The 23,699-nt window shown below is 39.9% G+C and overlaps 1 protein-coding gene across 19 annotated transcripts in view; it reads right to left on the bottom strand.

Annotated features, from left to right (window-relative positions):
• Positions 1-987: 987 nt before the first annotated feature.
• The window catches only part of TMEM19 (transmembrane protein 19), a 58,475-nt gene continuing 35,763 nt past the window's right edge, over positions 988-23,699 (bottom strand). For 3 of the 19 annotated variants that reach the window (XR_010115082.1, XR_010115096.1, XR_010115093.1), the window contains 3 exons: positions 23,513-23,631; positions 19,741-19,863; positions 10,688-10,917 (listed from right to left, as the gene is read on the bottom strand). The gene's annotated coding sequence lies outside the window, so the exon portion shown is untranslated. Of the gene's footprint in view, positions 2,074-4,041; positions 10,548-10,687; positions 10,918-11,491; positions 11,636-19,740; positions 19,864-23,512; positions 23,632-23,699 lie in introns of those variants that run through there. The other 16 variants (XR_010115080.1, XR_010115090.1, XR_010115092.1 and 13 more) reach the window with 9 other exon arrangements.

Genomic DNA, 23,699 nt, shown 5'->3' with positions numbered 1-23,699 from the left:
TATATAGAAAGCTCCATAAAAGGAAATCAGTTTCAAATTGTTGAAAACCAGTGAAAGAGAAAAGCAGCCAAAGGAACAAAGATTTTTAAAAAGTAACAATTTTCTCATGAGAAGTTATGCAGACCAGAAAACAATCAAATAGTATCTTTAAAGTGCTAAAAGAAAAAATATTGAACCAGTAACCATCTACCAGTGAAAATGTCTTTCAAAAATGAAGTCATGTCCAATCCTGGAAGCTAAGCATGGTTGGACCTAGTTAGTACTTGGATGAGAGTCTGTTGAGTGATGTAGGTTTATTAAAAAATAAATTTAAAAATTTAAAAATGAAGTTAAAGTAACTTTTCAGATCAATGAAAGCTGACAAAATTCATTGCAAGTAAATGTGCACTATAAGAAAACTCTCTAGGCAGAAGAAAAATTATGAAATGTGGATCTGTGCAAAGGAATGAAGAGTACCTGGAATGAGAAATCTTTGAGAAAGAAACATTAAATTTATTCCTCGTGTTTTAATCTCTTTAAAAGATAATTATTTGTAGCAAAGCAGACAAGTAGAGAAAACTCACAATGCTAAAAGTTCCCTCTTTGAAAATATTAAAACAACTGATAAGCCTGGCAAGAATAAGAAAGAAAACTCAAATTATTAATATGAGAAATAAAAGAGGGGCTATCATGACAGATTTTATGGATATAAAATCCATGAAAGAAAATCTCATGTGAATTAATGCCTGCATGAAATGGAAAAATTCCTTTAACTGACTCAAAAAATAGAAAATTTGAATAGCACTATAGCTATTAAATAAAATGAATTTATGATTCATAAATTTTAGGCAAAGAAAGTTTCAGAGCCAGATGACTTCACAGGTGAATTCTACCAAATATTTAATGGAAGAAATAATACCAATTCTACACATAGTTTTTCAGAGGATTAAGGACAAGGGAACATTTTCAATTCATTTTGTGTTATGTATTTTTATTTTTTATGTTTTTGAGTCGGAGTCTCACTCTGTCACCCAGGCTGCAGTGCAGTAGCATGATCGCATCTCACTGTAGTCTTGACCTCCTGGGCTCGTTTTCCTCTCACTTCAGCCTCCCAAGTAGCTGGGACTACAGGCATTTGCCACCACACCCAGCAAATTTTCTCTATTTTTTTGTTGAGATGGGATCTCCCTATCTTGCCCAGGCTGGTCTCAAACACTTGGGCTCCAGGGTTCCTCCCACCCTGGCCTCCCAAAGTGCTGGGGTTACAGGTGTGAGCCACCATGCCTGGCTGCAACTCATTTTATGATGCCAGCATTACCCTAAAAGCAAAATTAGGCAGAAATTACAAGAAAAAAAAAAACCCTGCTGGTCAATATCCCTCATAACTCTAGACAAAAGAATGATTTTTTAAACTGGCAAATTAAGTCCAGTAATATATAAAAGGATGATACACTGTGATTAAGTGGAGTTTATCCCAGTAATCCAGAATAGATTTAACAACAACAATAACAAAAATCAAAGAATGCAACTCACTATACTAACAGAATAAAGGAGGAAAACAATATGATTATTTCAATAGATTCAGAAAAAAACAAAATTCAACACACACTCATGATTAAAACTCTCAGCAAGCTATGAATAGAAGGGACTTTTTCAATCTGTTAAAGAACATCTGTGAAAAACTACAGCTAATATGATAATGGTCAAAGAGTGAACATTTTCCCTTTAAGATCAGGAACAAAGCAAGGCTGTCTGCTCTCACTGCTTCTATTCAACATTATACTGAAGGTCCTAGACATTTTAATACACCAATAAGAAGAAATAAAAGACAAAAAGATTGGAAAGAAGTAAAATTCTCTTTACTCATAGAAGATACGATAGTTAATGTAGGAAATCCTAAGGAATCTATAAAAAAGCTATTAGAACCACAAACTGAAGTTAGCAAGTCATGAAATATAAGTTTTGTTTTGTTTTGTTTTTTGAAACAGAGTCTGGTTCTCTTGCCCAGGCTGGATTGCAGTGGTGCGATCTCGGCTCACTGCAAGCTCCGCCTCCCAGGTTCATGCCATTCTTCTGCCTCAGCCTCCCGAGTAGCTGGGATAAAATATAAGATTTTTAATGTCAAAAAATAAGTTGTAGGCAGGGCATGGTGGCCCACGCCTGTAATCCTAGCACGTTGGGAGGCTGAGGCAGGCAGATTGCCTGAGCTCAGGAGTTCGAAACCAGCCTGGGCAACACGGTGAAACCCCAACTCTACTAAAAATATTTTTTAAAAAATTAGCCGGGCATGGCAACTTGCACCTGTAGTCCCAGTTACTTGGGAGGCTGAGGCAGAAGAATCGCTTGAACCTGGGAGGCAGAGGTTGTGGTGAGCTGAGATCGCGCCACTGCACTCCAGCCTGGGCGACAGAGCGAGATTCCGTCTCCAAAAAACAAAACGAAACAAAACAAAATCAGTTGTATTTCTTTATAATAGCAAAATTTGGAAATCAAAATTAGAAAACTCTGTCTCTCTCTTTTTTTTTTTTTTTGAAACAGGTCTCGCCCTGTCACCCAGGCTGGAGTGCAGTGACACGATCTCGGCTCACTGTAATCTCTGCCTCCCAGGCTCAAGTGATCCTCCTGCCTCAGCCCCCGAGTAGCTAGGGCTCCAGGTTCTCGCCAACATGCCAGACTAATTTTTGTACTTTTAGTAGAGACAGGGTTTCACCATGTTGTCCCGGCTGCTCTCGAACTCCTGGGCTCAAGTGATTCTCCCACCTCGGCCTCCCAAAGTGCTGAGATTATAGGCAAGAACCACTGCACCCAGGCTCTTTTTTGTTTTTTATTTTCTTTTTTTTTTGAGATAGGATCTCACTATGTTGCCCAGGCTGGAGTGCAGTGGCACAGTCATAACTCACTGCAGCCTCAACCTCCCAAACTCAAGTGACCTTCCCACCTCAGCCTCCCAAGTAGTTGGGACCACAAGTGCATCCCACCATGCCCAGCTAATTTATTTTTTGTAGCGGTGGAGTTTCCCTATGTTGTCCAGGCTGGTCTATGTTGTTCTGGGCTCAACTGATTCTCCCACTTTGGCCTCCCAAAGTTCTGAAATTACAGGTGTGAGCTGCTGGCACAGGCCTCTCTCTCTTTCTCTCTCTCCATCTTTTTTTTTTTTGGAGAGATGGGGTCTGTCTTGTTGCCCAGGCTGGTCTCAAATTCCTGGCCTCAAGCGATCCTCCTGCCTCATCCTCCCAAAGTGCTGGGATTACAGGTGTGAGCTAGTGTGTCTGCCCACAATCTCATTTATAATAGCATCCAAAAAAAATAAAATACGTAAGACACATTTAACAAAATATGAGCAAGATCTTTGTGGAGGCCAAAGCAACTCCATCTTGGATGCTAATCCACCATGTTGACTTCTGATTAACTCTTATTCTGGGAAGAGCTCTACGATTTCGAGTTTATCTATTGTTCCTTGTGTAAGAGCATGTACTTACTGTAAACCTTGCCCTTGGGTCAAAACAACCCTGATGTTGGAACGGAAAGGTTCCTTTGTCCACCCTCACAGGGTGTGCAATGGGGGTTTGGCTCACTTCTTCAGTGCCCCGCTGTTCAGACCTCTAGGGGAGCATACAGACGGGAAGGCTATGGGGTTCCAACCCCAAGGCAGTGTCTACCGGTGAATGTTCACAGCCAGAGCCCCTGTGGGCGTGTTTTACAGGGTGCTCTTTTAGTTTGCCATCTACAGGCAGCTTGTGTTAACCAGCTCAGTTATACCCTCTACTTTGTCGCAAAGACAGAGGGCTTTCCGTATCCTGGGTTCTTGCCTTGGTGCAGTGGAATAACAGGATCACACGTGAGCTTGGAGAATGAGTGCAAAGTTTTATTGAGTGGAAGTAGCTCTCCACCGATGGGGGAGCAAGAAGGGGGATGGTTTTCCCCTGGAGTTGGGCCGCTGAGTGGTCTGGCTCTTTGCCGAGTGCCTGGGCCAAACTCCACCTCGTCTCGTGGGTCAATGGCCTGCCGGCATGCCAGCCCTCATCCAGCTGCTTGTGTCTTCTTCCACAGATCTGCTCCTCTCCACCTCCAGCAGCTTGTGGGTGTGCCTGCTAGGGTCTCGGGTTTTTATAGCCACAGGATTGGAGGCATGGTGGGCCAAGATGGACTTGGGAAATGCAACATTTGGGCTCTAAGGCAGGGCTCCAAGCCCTGTCCTTAGCTAGGTCCATGGGGGTGGAGCCCTAGTCAGGGACCTTGCCCTACTCTACCCAGAACTTTCCTTCCTCCCTTCCTGCCTTCATCATTTAAAGTACCATGCTCTTCCCTTCCCAGCAATTCCATAACAATGTTATCATACTTCAGTTGTCCCACACATCCTTCTGAGTCATGCTTTTCCTATGGTATGTAAGTCCTGGGTCTTGAGAGTAATGGTGCCAGACACTGTTGTCTCCCTACCGCCCAAGACATGGACATGGCTTCTGTTCATAAGTCTTTATTAAATGTTTCTTTCTGAAAAACCGGATACATCAGCCTCTTTCTTTGGCCTCTTAGCTTCCTCTTGTTAGATATAAGTTCTAAATTTCTTTTCAAAGAATCAATATGTCAGTATGTTCAATTCTCTGCCTTCTACTTTTAAACGTAACTTCCTGATAAAGCAATATTTTTCAATTACCTGCTCCACCCTGACTCATTCCGATCACCTGCTCCACCCTGACTCATTCTGTCATAACCATTTTTCCCACCAAACCACTCACCCCGTCACTCTCTTTAAATTAGCCAATTGGAATTAGTTTAACCTGTGCGGTCTAACCCTAGCCAATAGGGGAACAACATAGCCGCAGGGGCCACGTGCGTCAGGGATAAGGAACCCTTCCCCTCCCTTGTCCAAGTGTGTGCTCACCATTCCTCCATCTGTAAGGGCGCACCCTGCTATAGAAGTACCTTGCCTTGCTGTGAATTACAAAGAAAATTTTACATTCGAGTGCGATTTCTTTTGTGGCACTGAAACTTTATTTATAACACTCTGACTTTGGGGATAGGTTTGCATAGACCTGTTCCACTTGGAACAACCTGTTCACTGAAAACTACTAGGTATTTCTGAGAGACAACAAAAACTTAAACAGTGAGACATACAATGTTTATGATTAAAAGACGAAATATTGTTAAGATGTCAATTATTTGAAAATTGCTACATAGATAAAACACAAAGTCAAAATTCCAGTAGATTTTGCCAACTGTATGTAGCATATTGTAGAAATTGGCCGATTTGGAATTTTGACTATTAAGGGGATTTTTTTGTTTTTTGTTTTTATTTTTGTCATCTATCATCTATCTATCTATAATCTGTCTGTCTGTCTATCTATCTATCTATCTATCTATCTATCTATCTATCTATCTATCTCTTTATTTGAGACAGAGTGTCACTCTGTCATCCAGGCTGGAGTGCATTGATGTGATCGCAGCTCACCAGTTTCAACCTCCTGAGCAAAAGCAATCTTCCCATGTCAGCCTCCCTAGTAGCTGGGACTACAGGCTGTGCCAGCATGCTCGGCTAATTTCTTATATATTTTTTTAGAGACTGAGTCTGTTGCCCAGGCTGGCCTCCCAAGGTGCTAGAATTACATGTGTGAGCCACCATCCCTGGCCTATTTTTGTTTCTTTAAATTCAAATATGTTTACCATTTCTTGCATGGTTTCAGAGTTTTCATTTGTAGTTAAGAAAGTCTCTCCCCTCCTAAATTGTAAATATGGTACTCTATTTTCTTGAAATATCTAGAAAAAAAAGTTCAGTCATATTCTATCTACAATTTATATTTGAATATGGTAAATAGCTGGTTTAAATTTATTTTCTTCCTGATGGGCAACCAGTTGTGCCATGCCATTTAAAAAATAATCCACCCTCTCTCCAGTTAAACTATCATCTTTTTAATATATTTTTATCATTTTTTTTGAGACAGAGTTTCGCTCTGTCACCCATGCTGGAGTTCAGTGGTGCCATCTCAGCTCACTGCAACCTCCGCCTCCCAGGTTCAAGTGATTCTTCCGCCTCAGGCTCCTGAGTAGCTGGGATTACAGGCGCATACCACCACACCTGGCTAATTTTTTTATTTTTAGTAGAGACAGCGTTTTGCCATGTTGGCCAGGCTGGTCTCGAACTCCTGACCTCAAGTGATCTGCCCACCTCAGGCTCCCAAAGTGCTGGGATTACAGGCGTGAGACACTGTGCCCAATCTTTTTTATATATTAAATTCATATATAGAGAGGGGGACATTCTCTGTATAGGTTATTGACTTTTCTTGTGTTTTCCTACTGTAATATCATATTGATTTGATATAGTATTTGTTTCAAATGTTTAAAATATAATAAGGCAAATTCCACTTAATTTTTTTTTTTTTTTGAGATGGAGTCTCACTCTGTTGCCCAGGCTGGAGTGCAGTGGCGCGATCTTAGCTCACTGCAACCTCCGCCTCCCAGGTTCAAACAATTTTCCTGCCTCAGCCTCCTGAGTAGCTGGGGCTGCAGGCACCTGCCACCACGCTGGCTAATTTTTTTGTATTTTTAGTAAAGACGGGGTTTCACCATGTTAGCCAGGATGGTCTGAGTCTCCTGACCTCATGATCTGCCCACCTCGGCCTCCCAAAGTGCTGGGATTACAGGCATGAGCCACTGTGCCCGGCCCTCATTGTTCTTATTTCTCATATTTTTTGGCTATTCTGTAGCATTTCACCTTTCATATAAATGTTACAGTTATTTTTATCCTTTTCTAAAATAAACATAACTGGATGACAACTATTAATATATTACTTTTGAAAAGACTGCCATTTTTGTTACGTTTTCTCATCGAAACATATAATTTATCATCCCCTTTCTCAGGTCTAATGTTCTTAAATTGTGGCTGTCAATAAAATTTTCTTTTTCTTTTCATAGTTTTTTTAAAAATTTATTCCGAAGCACTTTATATAGTTTTTCCATTATTATGAATGGAATATTTTTTCTCTAGAATATTTTATTTCTAGGTGCTTATTGCCAGAAAATTGAAAAACCTATTGAATTTAGTATATTGCTTTGATATGTAGCCACCTTACCAATTTATCTTGTTAACTCTACAAGTATTTTACTGGCTGTCTCAGGTTTTCTAGGTATATAATATCATCAGCAGAAGGAAATCATTTAAACTGTTTTTTTTAAATTTTTATGCCAGTTCTTTCATTTTCTCATCTTATTGTATTCATGAAAACTTCTAAGACGGTGTTAAATAAAGACGGTGCCAACATGATTCTATGCCTAGTTTCTAATTTGAACGTAAATTGTTTACTTGGCCTTCCATTCAAAAAACTATTTGCCACTGTAGTTTGCTAAATGGTCTTTGTTATATTTAGGTAGTTTCCTCCTATTTTTATTCACTTAGAATTTTTGTTAGAATGGTGATCTAGTTTGAATATATGTCCCCACCAAATCTCACGCTGAATTATAATCCCCCATGTTGGAGGTGGGGCCTGGGGGGAAATGTTTGGGTCATTGGGGGTGGTTATAATCCCCCATGTTGGAGGTGGGGCCTTGGGGGGAAATGTTTGGGTCACGGGGGCAGATCCCTCATGGCTTGGTGCTATCCTCGGGGATCGTGAGTTCTTGGGAGATCTGGTTGTTTGAGTGTGTGACACCTCCCCACCCACTCCCTCTCTTGCGCCTGTTTTCACCATGTGACATGCAAGCTCCTGCTTTGCCTTCTGCCATGAGTCAAAGCTTCCTGAAGCCTCCCCAGAAGCAAATGCCCGCACTATGTGTCCTGTACAGTCTTCAGAACTGTGAGCCAATTAAACCTGTTTTTTTTATAGATTTCCCAGTCTCAGGATTTCTTTATAGCAATGCAAGAATGGCTTAATACAGATAGCTAGTAATTTAGTCAAATAAATATTTTGGCATTTGTTGATCTCACCATATATTTTTCTCTCTTTTAATTGTTATAGTAACGGATTATGTTGGTAGATTTCCTGTTGTTCAAACACTATTGCATTCCTGAAACAAATCTTGCTTGAATGTTTTTTTTTTAATACCAGACTACAGTTTTTACTTTTATTTAGAAAATGGATTTTCAATTTATTCTGACATCCTAAAATAAATTGGGAAGTGTTACAATCTAAGTAATACCTTAAAAAAAAAATTATCTGTTCTTTAAAAGTTGTCAAAGGCTCTGGTACCAGATCCTTTTTCAAGTGGTAGATTTTTTTTTATCATCTTCACACTGGGCATGGTGGCTCATGCCTATAATCCCAGTACTTTGGAAGGCCAAGGTGGGAGGATTGCTTGAGCCCAGGAGTTCAAGACCATTATGTGCAATATAGGGAGACCATGTCTCTACAAAACAATTAAAAGTTATCTAGGGGTGGTGGTGTGCACCTCTAGTCCCAGCTACTCAGGAGGCTGAGGTGGGAGGATGGCTTGAGCCTGGGAGGTCAAGGCTGCAGTAAGCTGTGACCATGTCACTGCACTCCAGCCTGGGTGACAGTGAGACTCTATCTCCAAAATAATAATTTAGCCAGGCATGGTGGCATGTACCTGTAGTCCCAGCTACCTGGCAGGCTGAGGTGGCAGGATCACCTGAGCCCTGGCTTATAGATGGCCACCTTTTCACTGTGTCCTCACATAGTAGAGACAGACAGCTCTGGTGTCTCTTCTTTTAATAAGTCACAAGCCCTATTGGATTAGGTCTCTGCCCTTATTACCTCATTTAACCTTAATTACCTCCTTTTAGGCCCTGTCTCCAAATATAGTCACGTTAGGGGTTAGGGCTTCAACATACGGATTTTGGGGAAACAAATCAGTTCATAGCATTCCACCTCTAACCCCCAACATTCATTCTCTTGTTACATGCAGAATATGTTCAGTCCATTCCAACAGCTGCAAAGGTCTTAACTCACTCCAGCATGATTTCTAAAGTCTTAAAGTTCAGTCTCATCTAAACGTCATCTAAATCAGATATAGGTGAGATTTGAGGTATGATTCATTCTGAGGCAAAATTCCTTTCCCACTGTAAACTTGTGAAACCAGACAAGTTTCCAAAATGCAATGATAGGCCAGGCACAGGATAGACATTCCCATTCCAAAAGACAGAAATTGGAAAGTAAGAATGGTAATAGGTCTCAAACAAGTCCAAAACCTAGCAAGGCAAATTCCATTAGACCTTAAGGCTAAAGAATTATACTCTAAATAAAATGTGGTACATATATACCATGGAAAACTGTGGAACCATGCAACCATAAAAAAGAACGAAATTATGTCCTTTGCAGCAACATGGATACAGCTAGAGGTCATTTTTCTGAGCTAATTAATGCAGAAACAGAAAAACAAATGTTGCATGCTATCACTTATAAATGGAAACTAAATATTGAGTACTCATGGACATAAAGATGGCAACAATACACATGGAAAACTAGACAAAGGAGGGTAGGAGGGGACAAGGGTTGAAAAACTAACTGTTGGTTACTATGCTTACTACCTCAGTGATGGAAATAATCATATCCCCAAACTAAGCATCACACAATAAACCCATGTAACCTGCACATGTACCCCCCGAATCTAAAATAAAAGTTGAAATAATAAAAAAAAAGAATAATCCTCTTTTGTTTGATGCTCCATCTTCCAGATCCACTGAAGTGATGGTCCCATCTTCTGGACCCATGGGGTGACAGTGTCACCCCCATGGCTCTGTGGGGTGGTCATATCCCTTGGGGTCTCCCAGGGCCCTGCCCCTATGGCTTTCTGCCAGGGCCCCTTCCACGTGGCTCTCTGTAAGTACCCCACTTTCTGAAACCCAGTAGGAAACATCCTTCCCTCCTGGACCTGTGGTGGGAGTGGCAGCCCTGGTGATCACTGAAATCACCTTTGGGTTATTCTCCCATTTTCTTGAAGAAGAGCAAGCATTTGCAGCCAAATGGCGCTATGATCTTGTCCTGTAGAATTCCAAAAATTTGGCAGCCTTTATTTTATCCCATCTCCATTCCCTTCAGTTCCAATTGGCAATGTTTCTGCTAATAGAATCCCATAAACTCTTTATCAAGCCACATCTTTGATGTTCCCTTTAGAACAAAGTTTGATTTTTTTTTCAATATGGATGGTTGAGAATTTTTCAAATCTTTTTGTTTCTTTTGTTTAAAAATTCCCTTTGTAATTCATCTCTTTCCTCTCGCATTTTACTATAGTACTCAGGAGGAAACAAGCCACATCTTCAAGACTTTACTTAGAAATCTCCTCAGCTAAAGATTCCAGTTTCATTGCTGGCAAGTTTTTCTTCCACAAAACAGTAGAACATAGTTTGGCCAAGTTCTTTGGCACTTCATAACAAGAATCACCTTTCCCCAGTTTCCAATAACATGTTCCTCATTTTCATCTGAGATCTCAACCAGAATGGCCTTTAACACCATATTTCTGCCAATATTCTGCTCATGATTATTTATATTTTATCTGAGAAGATGGAAGCCTTCTCTCCAGCTCTCCTCTTTTCTTCTCTGGAAGAGAATCTCCTTTGATGTTCATATTTCTATTGTGAAGCAGGTTCACTAATAACCAATCCCAAAGGGGGACTCCCACTGCAGAAAGGACAACAAAGATCATCACTATGCCAGCCACTAAGAATAGGATTCTAAACACTTCACCCCACTGCATCCCAGGCTGCAGTGTTACCAATTACCTTAGGCCAATGAGACAGAACACACTAACATGCAACAAGTTACATGAAGCAGATTTATTACTTACGGATAGGCAGAGGAAGACAAAAGAAGCCTAGAATCCATTGTGTTAGGATTGCCAGCATAGTTGACCACTAGCAGGACAAGGGAGTCACTCCGGTCAGTGACAGAGTAAGGTCCAGGATGGCAAATCCAACACTATGTCATAGTGTCCCCAGCTTGGGAAAACCTCACAAAGGTCCCATGCTTCTAGGCCTCTGCTTCCATGATCCTATAGAAGGAACAAATTGACAGGTTAGTTCCCCTCTCTCCTTTCCTCAGCCTCAGATGTTCTCTGCCTATCAGACAGGGGTTGCACTGAGTTGGTGTAATGACTCAGTCTGTCTGTCCCTGTCCTGAGCCCACTACGTCTGCAGGCATCCATTGATTGACCTTGTTGTTTGACCCAGATCTTTCGGCCTCAGCCATCTAGTCCAGGAAAGTAAGTCACATTCTGTATAAACTTGACATTCTGATGTCACCCACCCCTGTGGGATCCCATAGAAGGGAGGATCCCAGGGAAAGCATTACTTCCCGATAAGAGTTAGAAAACTCTGTCTGGAGTACTATTGTGTGAACCATAAACCACCCCCAAGATGTGCACTTTAAAGGAAAAAAGAAAAATGAATGATCAGGAACACTAAGATTGGAATTTCACAGGTGCAGCCTAATTGGGCTGCTACCTGGTCCACCTCCACCCCAAACAGACTCAGTGTTTGCCAACATATGCTGCATTGCTGTGTTTCTCTTGTGATGGAGTGCAGTGTTTAGTGTCCATACTGCCCTAGTCAAATGGAAGTACCAACCCACTACAAGAGCTCCTTAATGCTCTTTCTTCAGTTGCTTTGTGAGTCAGCTGTTTCATTGTTGAACGGCTCCATTCATTTGCAGATGATGGGGTGCATGTAAAGTCCATCATATCCCACCAGAGTATATTCATTGTCATATTGCTGGGGGAATGAAGGATGTTCTTTGATCAGAAAGAAGTCCCGTAGGGTATCCAAAAACATGACATAGTTTCTTTTCACGAGCAGCTATCGTAGTCCCAGTATCTACACGAGTGACATACCTAACTAATGATGTTTTGAATTATGATTTTTCAACTTTACAATGGTGCAAAATAATACATATTCAGTAGAAACTATACTTTCAGTACTCATACAACCATTTTGTTTTTCACTTTCAGTAGAGTATTCAATAAATTTCACAAAATATTCAACATCTTATTATAACATGGTGAAACCCCGTCTCTACTAAAAATACAAAAAATTAGCTGGGCATGGTAGTGGGCATCTGTATTCCCAGCTACTCAGGAGTCCGAGGCAGGAGAATGGTCTGAACCCGGGAGGCAGAGCTCGCAGTGAGCCAAGATCGCGCCATTGCACTCCAGCCTGGGCGACAGAGTGAGACTCCGTCTCAAAATAAGAAATTAAATTAAATTTAAAATAAAATAAAATAAGCTTTATGTTAGATGATTTTGCCCAACTGCAGGCTAATGTAAGTGCTCTGAGCAGGCCAGGCTAAACTATGATATTCCATATGTTAGGGTGTGTTAAATGCATTTTCAACTTACAATGGGTTTATTGGGCCATAACCACATTGTAAGTGGAGGAGCATCTGTATATTTGTCCCTTCCAGGTAGAAGGCTGTTGCCATAGTTCTTGTCCCCTGACAGTGGGTTCTTTAATATCCAGTCATTCAATTGCCATTCTCCTGACCAGATGGCTAGGCTGTTAGCAACAGCCCATGAATCAGTGAAAATGTAGCAAGATATGATTGTAGGAGTGGCTTGCATGGCCATCACCACTGCACCTAGTGCAGACCATTGGCAGAATGTTCATGTTTAGTCTCAGTGAAAAGATGGCCATACATTGGCCAGATGGTAGCCTCGGCCCAGTGGACCCAATCTGCTTGTTGTTTTGCAGAGTCATCAGTAAACCATGTCATACTGTCAGTAGACATCCTCTGAGTCTTGGGCTTCAAGTGGCCACAGGAATAGTCAAAGAACACCTTAAACATTCCTTGGTCCTTTCTGGTAAGCTAGCCATTTGTTCATAGAGCCTACTGGTCCCTTGGGGTTCCAGTTGGTCTCAATCTTGACTGTACCATTTCCATTTGATAATGGAGCTTTGTTGAGCTGATCCAATTTTATTTTGGTGGTTTGTGAGCACCCTAGTAAGAATGGGAAGTTCAGGTTGGATTGTCACATGTGGCACCCCTGCCGTAAGTTGCTCAGTCTCCACCAGTGTCCAATAACAAGCAAGACATTGCCTTTCAAAAGATGTATATCTGGTGTCAGTCTCAGGTAACTTACATATCCAAAATCTCACAGGCTGGTACACCTCAGTGGCAGTTTTCTGTTGCCACAGACTCTAATCAACTTGCATGGAGGTTGCAAACATTTGTAATTTAATCAGGTTAGCAGGCTGTAAAGGTTTTCAAGGTAGTGCCTGAGCCATGGCTTGTTAAATGACTTCCAAGGTCTTCTGCTGCAAAGGACCCCATTCAGATTTAAGTTTGCTAGTCACTTTGACTAATGGAACCCAAAAAACACCCAAGTAGGGTACATGCTGTGTCTAGTGGTCAAAGTGGCCTACCAGCCATTGGGCTTCCTTTTTATGAGTGGGTACTGCCAATGTTAAACATTTTTCCCTGACCATATCTGGGATACTCTTTTTTTTTTTTTTTGTCTTCCTGTCCAAGTGGCCTTGGCATTCAGCATATGACAGTCCATTGTTAATCTTCATACCTGGAAGATATTTTTGACCAGCCAAATTGGGCTGTTACATTGTAACAGGATGGGTTGTAACATTTTTGTCTATAGTAAATTTTGAATTAACTCAATAATATCCTGTTCTCTACTTAGTATGCAGCACTACTTTTGTTGAATAACCCACTGGAACTTAAGTCACTTGAGTGGCAGGCAGGAGTGGATATGCCCCGCTGCCAAGGCTTGAATTCTTAGCTGTCAGGAGGCATAACTCCTTAGGTGGTGGTGATGCTGTGTGTCACAAGCAGCCAAAATGTCAATGCCTATAATGTACTCAGCGGTTGTAACCATGGTCACTAGCACTGGAAATGGCCCAAAGTACCCCACCTGTAAGGAGATAAACTCTACCAGCAGATAAGCACCATGGATTACCACATTCGCCCAAAACTTCTTGATATAATGGGTTTATTTTTTCTGCTTTTATCTTGACAGAAGTATAGGGCGACTGGCCTCCAATGGGCATGTGGAGACCTGGCTCCCATCCCTACTTGTGCCATTTTTTTCAGGAGAGCAAAATGTTCTGTTCTCCTTGAACAATTATCTAAGATAGCCAAGATAATATGTCCTTTCTTGTTTTTTTTCCCCATATCTGTCCCTTAGATCATAAGTTTCCCTTCCTGTGAAGGCACACGTTGCACTTGTTTGTTCCCTCTTAGATGCCTCAGGGACCATCTGAGGACTTCATTCTTGTTCCCTGTGTCTCAGGGTCCATCTGAGTACCCAATTCCTGAGCTCTCCAGCTCCAGGAATGAGTGATTACATAAATGCCCAACAGCCAGGGGACTGAGCACATGCTTCCCTGTTTCCACATTTCTTCCTGTTGCTTCAGTCCGTACAGCCAGCTCCCTCACATCTGTGAGGCAAGGGGCAGGAGTTATGTAATCTACATTCCACCTGTTATTCTTTCTTCCTCGTAAATCATCCAGTTGCATGCTTAGGCCCTATATCCCTAGGCTGACGTCTCTATCCAGGGCTGAGTACTAAGGCTTATCACTCTTCCTGTTTCTCCAATAAAGTCATGGTTCTGTCAGACTGGACCCTGCTCACTGCACCAATTTTGTCAAGCAGTCTTACTAATAACCAGTCTCAAGGGAGGACTCCCACTATGTGGAGGACAGCAAAGATCCTCCATTATACCAACCAACAGGAATAGGAGTCTGAATACTTCCACCCACTGCATGCTGGGCTGCAGGATTACCTGAGTCCATAAGACAAAACACACTAACATGCAACAGGTTATATGAAACAGATTTACTACTTACAGATAGGCAGCAAGGGGCAAAAGAAGCCTAGGATCCATCATGAGCTTTCCCCCAAGGCTCAAAAAAATCTGCCTGGGATGGATGGAGTCTCAACGACATGTGCCTCACTTGCACCACAGCTGAAGGACACAGAAAGGTGGCCAACACTGGGTCATATACTTTCAGAGAAAAATATATCACTGGGCAAAGCTTTAAAGGACACCCTGATTCCAGAGGAGAAGGGAATAAAGCTCGGGCTCTCCTGGTCAGTCTCTCCCTAATTCAAGATGTTATATTTACTCAGAGAGATAGAAACAAGGCGTGGGCTGTTTGGGGAAGGTCCTCCCTATCTTAGGATACTGCATTCCCATCACATTCTATCATTATTCTGAGAACTCCAGGTAACAAGAAAAAAAGGGAGAAACTGGGTTGGCCATGGCTATCTAGGAACCATTGAGCATCTACCAACAGTCTCTTCATGGCAATCCAGGCCTTTTCTATCATGCACCTCAAAGTTTCTCTAGCTTCTATCCATTACCCAGTTTCAAAGCCACTTCCACATTTTTAGATATTTGTACATCAGCACCCCACTTCTGCAACCAAAATCTGTCTTAGTCTGATTGGGCTATCATAACAAAATACTGCAGACTGGGTGGCTTGAACAACAAAAAGGTATTTCTCAGAGTTCTGGAGACTGGAAAGTACTAGATCAAAGTGCCAGTTGGTTCAATTCCTGGTGAGGACTCTTATGTAGATGACTGTCTTCTCACTGCGTCCTCACATGGCAGAAAGCAAGAGAGAGAGCTCTGGTGACTCTTCCTTTTCTTTTTTACCTTTGTCCTTTTTTTTTTTTTGAGATGGAGTCTCACTCTGTTGCCAGGCTGGAGTGCAGTGGTGCGATCTTGGCTCACTGCAACCTCTGCCTCCCGGGTTCAAGTGATTCTTCTGCCTCAGCCTCCCGAGTAGCTGGGATTACAGGGGTGCACCACTACGCCCAGCTAATTTTTGTAGTTTTAGTAGAGATAGGGTTTCACCATATTAGGCAGGATGGTCTGGATCTCTTGACCTTGTGATCCACCTGCCTCGGCCTCCTAAAGTGTTGGGATTACAGGCGTGAGCCACCGAGTCAAGCCCCCTTTTCTTATAAGGCATCAACCCTATCATATTAGGGTCCCACTCTTAATTCCCTTCTTATAGGCCCTATTTCCAAATATTGGGGATTAGGGCTTCAATATATGAATTTTCAGGGGACACAATTTAATCCATAGCACTATCTCTTTTACAAAGATTGCAATTTTTTATAGAGTACCAATTTTTGGTAACATAGTTTACTAAAAAATTATTCATTTGCTTAAGGCTTTCAAATTTGTTGCTGTAAAATTGCTGGTAGTAAGACTTCAAAAGATTCATAAAAAATGCATATTACAAAAAAAAAACTATGCACAAATTCCAAAATTTGTTTGCACCAAAGCAAACTTGTACTAACTTGTTATAACATGTCTGAACAGGATCTAATTTGAGGCACTAAGAAAGATACAACATCAGGTTGAAAAGAGCCCCAATCAAAGCAACATGAATTCTGCTAAAATTGAAGCAAGAACAAACATCAAATTTATGGAGAAGCTTGAGTGGAAGAATGGTGAAATCATTGATGCTTTCCAAAAAGTATATGAGGATAATGCCCCAAAGAAATCAGCAGTTTACAAATGGATAGCTTCTTTTAAGATGGGAAGAAATGATATTGAAGATGAAGTCTGCGGTGGAAGATCATCCAATTTTTGAGGAAAATACTAATCATGTTTGTGCCCTAACTGAACAGTACTGATGAATAACAGCACAAACAATAGCCATTACCATAGACATCTCAATTGGTTCAGTTTACGCAATTCTGACTGAAAAGTTGAGCAAACTTCCCATTTCATGGGTGCCAAAACTGTCGCACCAGGTCAGTTGCAAAAAAGAGCAGAGATGCAAAAAAGAGCAGAGGTGCAAAAAAGAGCAGAGCTTTCAATGAAAATTTTAAACAAGTGGGATCAAGATTCTGACCCATAAGGTAATGTGCACAACTCTTAATTGTATAGCTTGATGTATCTTCAGGAAGCTAACACATTCATTGAGACAGCCATTTAGCAAATCAAATTATAGAGTATTTCAAAGATCGCAAAAGCCTGCCTTGTAGGCCCTACCAATTTTCACTGTACCCAACCACTCTGTGGTAACGACTCTTCTCACTTCTGTTACCATAAAATAACTAAATCTGTTTTTGAAATTTTTATAGATGTAATAGCGCACTATGTTTTATGTCTAATTTCGTTTGCAGAATATTCTATTTATAAGATTTAGTACCATTGTTCCATGTAGTAGCCATTTGATCATTTTCATTTTATGTACTCTCACATTGCGTGACCACCACTAATGGTTTTATGACCACATCTAATTTACCCATTCCAAATTTGATGGAAATGTGAGATATTTTTGTTCATTAATAATTATTTTGCTTTGACTGTTTAATGGGTGAAGAGTTTTCTTTCGTGGTAATGAAATGCTTTTGAAGTAGATGGAAATGGTGATTATACAACATTAAGTATGTGTTGGATATCACTGAATTGCACCCTTTAATAAAAATAGTCAATTATATGCCATGTGATTTTGTCCTGAATAAAAACTATTGTGTTGCTTTGAAAAAAAAAATAGAATTTTTAAAACTAAAAACAGGAATGCAAAAGAGGTAATGAATTTTTTAAAATTTGAGTTTAAAAATGGAAAATTATACGGGATTAAGGTTTAGAAACAGAATTAAGGACTTGAAAAGTGAATAATAGTAAAACAATAAAAAAGGGAATGGAAGATTATTTTGAAACAATGAAAATAATATGTTAGAAAATTAGAAAAATGTGAAATAAAAAAGAAATTATACAAAATTAACATAAAAATAACATATTTGAAATGCTGTTAATAATAACCAACGTTTCTTGAGTGCTTTCTGTGGATGAATTAATGTTTCTATTTCTTCTTGTATATACTATAATTTCTACTCTCTGAATGTTGTTCTTAAGTAACCTTTGGCTTATTACCTTTATTGCTTCCTCACTTATAGAACAGGGATAATAATGGTATCTCCTCATATGGCTCTTGTAAGACTCGAATGAGTTAATTCCTATACAGAGCTTAGAACACTGAGCAGCCCAGATTCAAGAGGAGGGAAAATAGATTCTATCTCTTAATGGGGGAAGTGGCAAAGTCACATTGCAAAAGAGCAGGTGGGATGGCCATATTTGGAAACACAATCTGCCACAGCAAGAACATATAAGAAATGTATAGCAGTGGTTACCAGCAGGAGTGGGTGAACAGAGTGTGAGATGGGAAAGAGGAAGATAGAGGAAGAAATATGTAACTTTTTTTATACTTAAAAACATTTTTTTGAGCTAACCTAAAAAACCTGTTTTAAATAAGCCATTTTTTAAAAGTACAACAAATGCTGATTAAATGGGCACGTTTTTCCTTGAAAAAAAAAAAAAAGATTCCTTCTTCAAGGAATTGTAACTAGAGATGAAACATGGCTCTACCAGTACACTCCTGAAGACAAAGCACAATCAAAGCAATGGCTACCAAGAAGTGGAAGTGGTCCAGTCAATGCAAAAGTGGACTAGTCAAGAGCAGAGGTCATGGCATCAGTTTTTTGAAATACTCATGGAATTTTGCTTGTTGGCTTTCCGGAGTGCCAAAGAACAATAACATCTGCTTATAACGATAGTGTTTTGAGAAAGTTAGCTAAAGTTTTGGCAGAAAAAAACATCTGGAAAAGCTTTACCGAAGTCCTTCTCCACCACAATAATGCTCCTGCTCATTCCTTTCATCAAACAAGGGCAATTTTTGTGAAAGTTTTGATGGGAAATCATTAGGCATCCACCTTACAGTCCTGATGTGGCTCCTTCTTACTTATTTTTGTATCTTTATCTTAAAAAGTCTGTAAAGGACACTCATTTTCCTTAAGTAAATAATGTAAAAAAGACTGCATCAACATGGTTAAATTCCCAGGACCCTCAGAGTTCTTTAGGGATGGACTAAATAGCTGGTATTATTGCTTACAAAACTGTCTTGGACCTGATGGAACTCATGTTGAGAAATAAAGTTTGTAATTTTTATTTTTATCTTTCTTCTTTTTGTAGAGACAAGGTTTCTCTTTGTTGCCCAAGCTGATCTCAAACTCCTGGCCTCAAGTGAGCCTCCTGCTTATTTTTATCTTTTAATCCATTTTTTTCCATAAACTTTTTGAAGTCCCCTTGTAGCCTCATAATTATTTTCCTCTTTGCTGAATATGTAGTATGTCTTCTTTTTCATGCCTAATTGTGTCTATTTTTGCTGTATCCATTTTACTTTATCAGACTCGAGTTTATTTTGTTTTCAAAGAACCAGCTTATTTAATTATGCACACTTTCTATTCTTTTTGTTTGTTCTCTGTTTCACTGATCTTGGCTACTAGATTATTTTTTAAAATCCTCATGTCTCAGTATACTTTGTTAATTTTTAATTTTTAAGATAAAAAATTAGTTCCTTTTTGTTTTTCTTATTTAATAATAAATTTATTTAATGGCAAACATTTCATTCTGGATTCAGCTTTCAAATGTCCTATAAGTTTTGGTATGCAGTCTTCTTTTCACTGCTTCCAAAATAGCTTATAACTTATCTTTGGTTTTCCCCTAATTTTTATTGTGTTATTATCTGAGAAGGTAGTCACTAGTATCTCTGCTTTTTAAAATTTGTTATTTTTTTAAAAAATATTCTTCATGAGAAAATACATGGTATATGTAAATGTTCTAAGCACATACAAAAAAAAGAGAATATTGTCTGTTAGAGTAATATAAGATTCTAAATGTAGCTATTAAAGCAAGGTAATTGTGTAGTTCCCCTAGAATTGATCAATTCCAAGAGAAATATATTTATGTCTTCCACTAAATACTTCTCTATATTATGCATTTCTAATGTTTTTGCTTTACATAATTTACCAGCATGATGTTTGGTGTATAGAATTTAAAAATTCTACCTTTTTCAGGCCAGGTATGGTGGCTTATGTCTGTAATGCCAACACTTCAGGAGGCCAAGACAGGAGGATTGATTGAGGCCAGGAGTTCAAGACCAACCTGGTCAACATAGCAAGCTTCTGTCTCTACAAAGAAAAAAAAAAAATTAAAAATTAGCTGGGCATGGTGTCACATGCCTGTAGTCTTAGCTACTTGGGAGGCTGGGTCAGGAGGATCACGGGTTTAAGAGTTCAAGGTTGCAAGAGCTATGATGATGCCAGTGCACACCAGCATGGGTGACAGAGTGAGTCTCTAAAAAAATAAATAAATAAAATAAAATAAATAAAATAAGTACAATAAAATGATATCTTTTTCATAAATTGTACCTTTTATTTTTTATTTTATTTATTTATTTTTGAGACAGAGTCTCCCTCTGTCATCCAGGCTGGAGTGCATTGGTGCAATCTCGGCTCACTGTAACCTCTACCTCCTGGGTTCAAGCAATTCTCCTGCCTCAAGATCCTGAGTAGTTGGGATTAAAAGCACATGCCACAATGCCTGGCTAATTTTTGGATTTTTAGTAGAGACGGGATTTCACCATGTTGGCCAGGCTGGTCTTGAACTCCCAACCTCAAGTGATCTGCCTGCGTTGGCCTCCCAAAGTGCTGGGATTACAGGCATGAGCCACCGCGCCTGGCCATATTGTGCCTTTTAAAAAGTACATAATGTCAATCTTAATCCTGTTTAGTGCTTTTGATCTTAAATTCCACTTACTCTTATATTATTGGTGTCATTTCTGCTTTCTTGTTTGCATTTGCTTATTTTGCCTATTATCTTGTTAACTTTATCATTTTAATCTTTTGAACAGCTTTTATACTTACTTTTTTTTTTTTTTTTGAGACAGAATCTCGCCTTGTCACCCAGACCAGAGTGCAATGGCACCATCTCGGCTCACTGCAACCTCTGCCTCCTGGATTCAAGCGATTCTCCTGCCTCCCAAGTAGCTGGGATTATAGGTGCCCGTCACCACGCCTGGCTAATTTTTTTTGTATTTTTTAGTAAAGACAGGATTTCGGCAAGTTGGCCAGGCTAGTTTTGAACTCCTGACCTCAGGTGATCTGCCTGCCTTGGCCTCCCAAAGTGCAAGGATTACAGGTGTGAGCCACTGAGTCCGGCCTCAGGTAGTTCTTTATAGCAGTGTGAGAGTAGACTAACACACCCAGTATATTCTTATTCATTTACATATAACTATGCACATACATGGCAGGGTGTATTTTTGCTCATTGTTTTTTCTCTCTTCTCATATTTTGAGGTGCTTGTACACCTCAAAATAAATTGTTGTCTTTTCCTTAATATCTTTCTCAGATGAGTCATGTGAGTGACCCTCTGAATTATTGCACATTCTCAAAGACCTTTTTTTCCTTTGACAGATTAATTACATCTGTCAACATAAAAACCATGAGATCTATAAATCTGGAAAGGAGAACTTTATTTCTTGAGTAAGGCTGCAACCTGTAGGCTGGGAAGCAGAGCCTCCAGCTAAGACCAAAAGCAGACATTTTGAGGGAGGTAGGGTGGGACAGGAGTTTTATGCCAAATGGGTTGGCTAAACACATATTTAACAGGCTAAAGGAGAAACTGCAAATATTCATGAAGGGGGGTTGCGGTCATGCATGGTAAGCAAACATACATGTTACATATGTTTCATGTTCACTTTGGGGTGGAGACAGTGTTAAAATGCAGTAAAATTAGGCTCTATACATCAAAATGTGAAACTTAGGACACAGAGGTGCTGTGTGGATAGCCTCTGTAAACCGGCCAGAAACAGCCCATGGTCAGTGGTTATTTATCAGGAAGGAACACTTCGTGAAACTGGTAAGCTGCCATGTCTCAACTGCAAAAGGGAGGGGAGTCTGGCCATAGTGTCAGGTGGTGGTTGAAGCTGAAGTCAGTGGAAGGGTTTTCCATTCTTTGTTTGCCAAGGCTGCTTTCTGTTTAACTCTTAAGAAAAGATCCAGGGCCGGGCGTGGTGGCTTACGCCTATAATCCCAGCACTTTGGAACGCCAAGATGGGTGGATCATGAGGTCAAGAGATCAAGACCATCCTGGCCAACATGGTGAAACCCCATCTTTACTAAAAATACAAAAAAAAAAAAAAAAATTAGCTGGGCATGGTGGCGCACGTCTGTAGTCCCAGCTACCCAGCTACTTGGGAGGCTGAGGCAGGAGAATCACTTGAACCCGGGAGGCGGAGGTTGCAGTGAGCTGAGATCGCACCACTGTACTCCAGCATGGCGACAAAGTGAGACTCCATCTCAAAAAAAAAAAAAAAAAAGGAAGAAAGAAAAGATCTGGTAACAGTTAATGAACAAAGGGGTATACTGAGGTGTGACTGACTTCCTGTCTTGTCATGGCCTAGAAATTTAATTTTTAGTTTTTCTGGGTTCTCCTTGGTCAAGAGGGGTCCATTCAGTCAGTCAGGGGGCTTAGGATTTACTTCACATAGCATAGCTAGGTAGAGAATCTTGCCTTTTCTCTAAAGATGATATTCCACTGCTTTCAAGTTTCCAACAGAGTACAATGCAAGTCTGATTCTTTTTCTTTTTTGACAACTTTTTCTTTCTAAATGGTAGCAAATAATATTTGCTTTTCAAAGTTCAGGAATGTTACCTGATTTTATATGTATCATTTTTCATCAGTTTAGTCTACCTTGGATTTCTGGGAGCTCTTTTAATTTATAAAATTAGGTATTTAGCCCTCCTGCAATGTTTCTTTTGTGTATCTAGAATGCTATATTTTATATATTAGACCTCTCGACTTTTTCTTCCAGTTGCTTATCTTTTCTCTCCTTATTTCCATATCATTTTTTTTTGCTGTATGCCTTGGGAGAGTTCTTCTACTTTACCTTCTAGGCCACTACAGTGACCTACTTCTTTTTCAATTTACCTACAAATATATTTAATTGGGGATTAATATTTTTTACATTTCTAGTAATTTTTCTTTATAACACTTGAATTTCATTATGTGGTTTAAAAATATATAAATATAAAATTTCTTCCCTTTTGGTGGAGATTATTATTTTACGACTTTTTCCCGTTGGGCTTGGGTCTGGTTTTTGGAGGACCTGAATTACAAGAAGCAGTTCTCTTTCTCTGTGCTGGCAATGTAGAAAGCAGGCAGGTTGTCATCTTCATTTTGACTCCATAAATAGAGGTTTGGGAACAGTAGATGAAAAAGAGGACTTAGGAGCCATACTTCCTGCGTTCAAATGCCAGCTCTTCTGTTTATTAGTGATGAAGCCTTGGGCAAATTATTCAAATTCTGTATCTCAGTTTCCTTATCTATCCAATGGGGGAGAATAAGATTTAAAAAATTTAATTGTATGTAAGAAAATTCTTGAGGGGTTGTCATGACAATTTAAAAAGTCTACCTTTTTGAAGCACTATTTGCCAGCACTGTGTAAAATAGATCTCCAGTCATTGTCAAGCTTCCAGCCTGGCCAAAATGTTAACTGCATCCTCATGAGGGACTTCAAGCCAGAACCACCCAACAAAGCTGCTCCTGAATTCATGACCTACAGAAACTATGTTCATGAGAGATATGGGTCTGCAGTTTTTCTTTCTTACAATTAGGCAATTAACATATTGCCTATTGTTAAAACTTGTTTCTGAAAATGAATGCATACATGGTAGAATACAAATTATTAAAACTGTGAGCATTCTAGCTTCGCTGCTAATGGTTCTCAACCATGGCTCCACATATGAATCACTGAGAAGCATTTAGAAATCCTCCTACCTTATCTTAGACAAGTTAGATCAAGTCTCTAAAATTGGGGTTTCAAGGAAGTAGGAATTTTCAAAACTCCCCAGGTGATTCCACTTTGAGGCCAACATTGAGAACAACTGCTTTAATACCTGTGCCAAAAAAAAAAAAAAGAAATCAATGTTTGCCTGTTGATCTACTCGCATATTAGTCATTGCAG

Source organism: Symphalangus syndactylus, chromosome 13 (genome assembly GCF_028878055.3).
Source record: "Symphalangus syndactylus isolate Jambi chromosome 13, NHGRI_mSymSyn1-v2.1_pri, whole genome shotgun sequence".
Taxonomy (NCBI): Eukaryota; Metazoa; Chordata; class Mammalia; order Primates; family Hylobatidae; genus Symphalangus; species Symphalangus syndactylus.
Note: the sequence above shows the minus strand (reverse complement) of the source record. Positions and strands in the feature narration are given on the sequence as shown.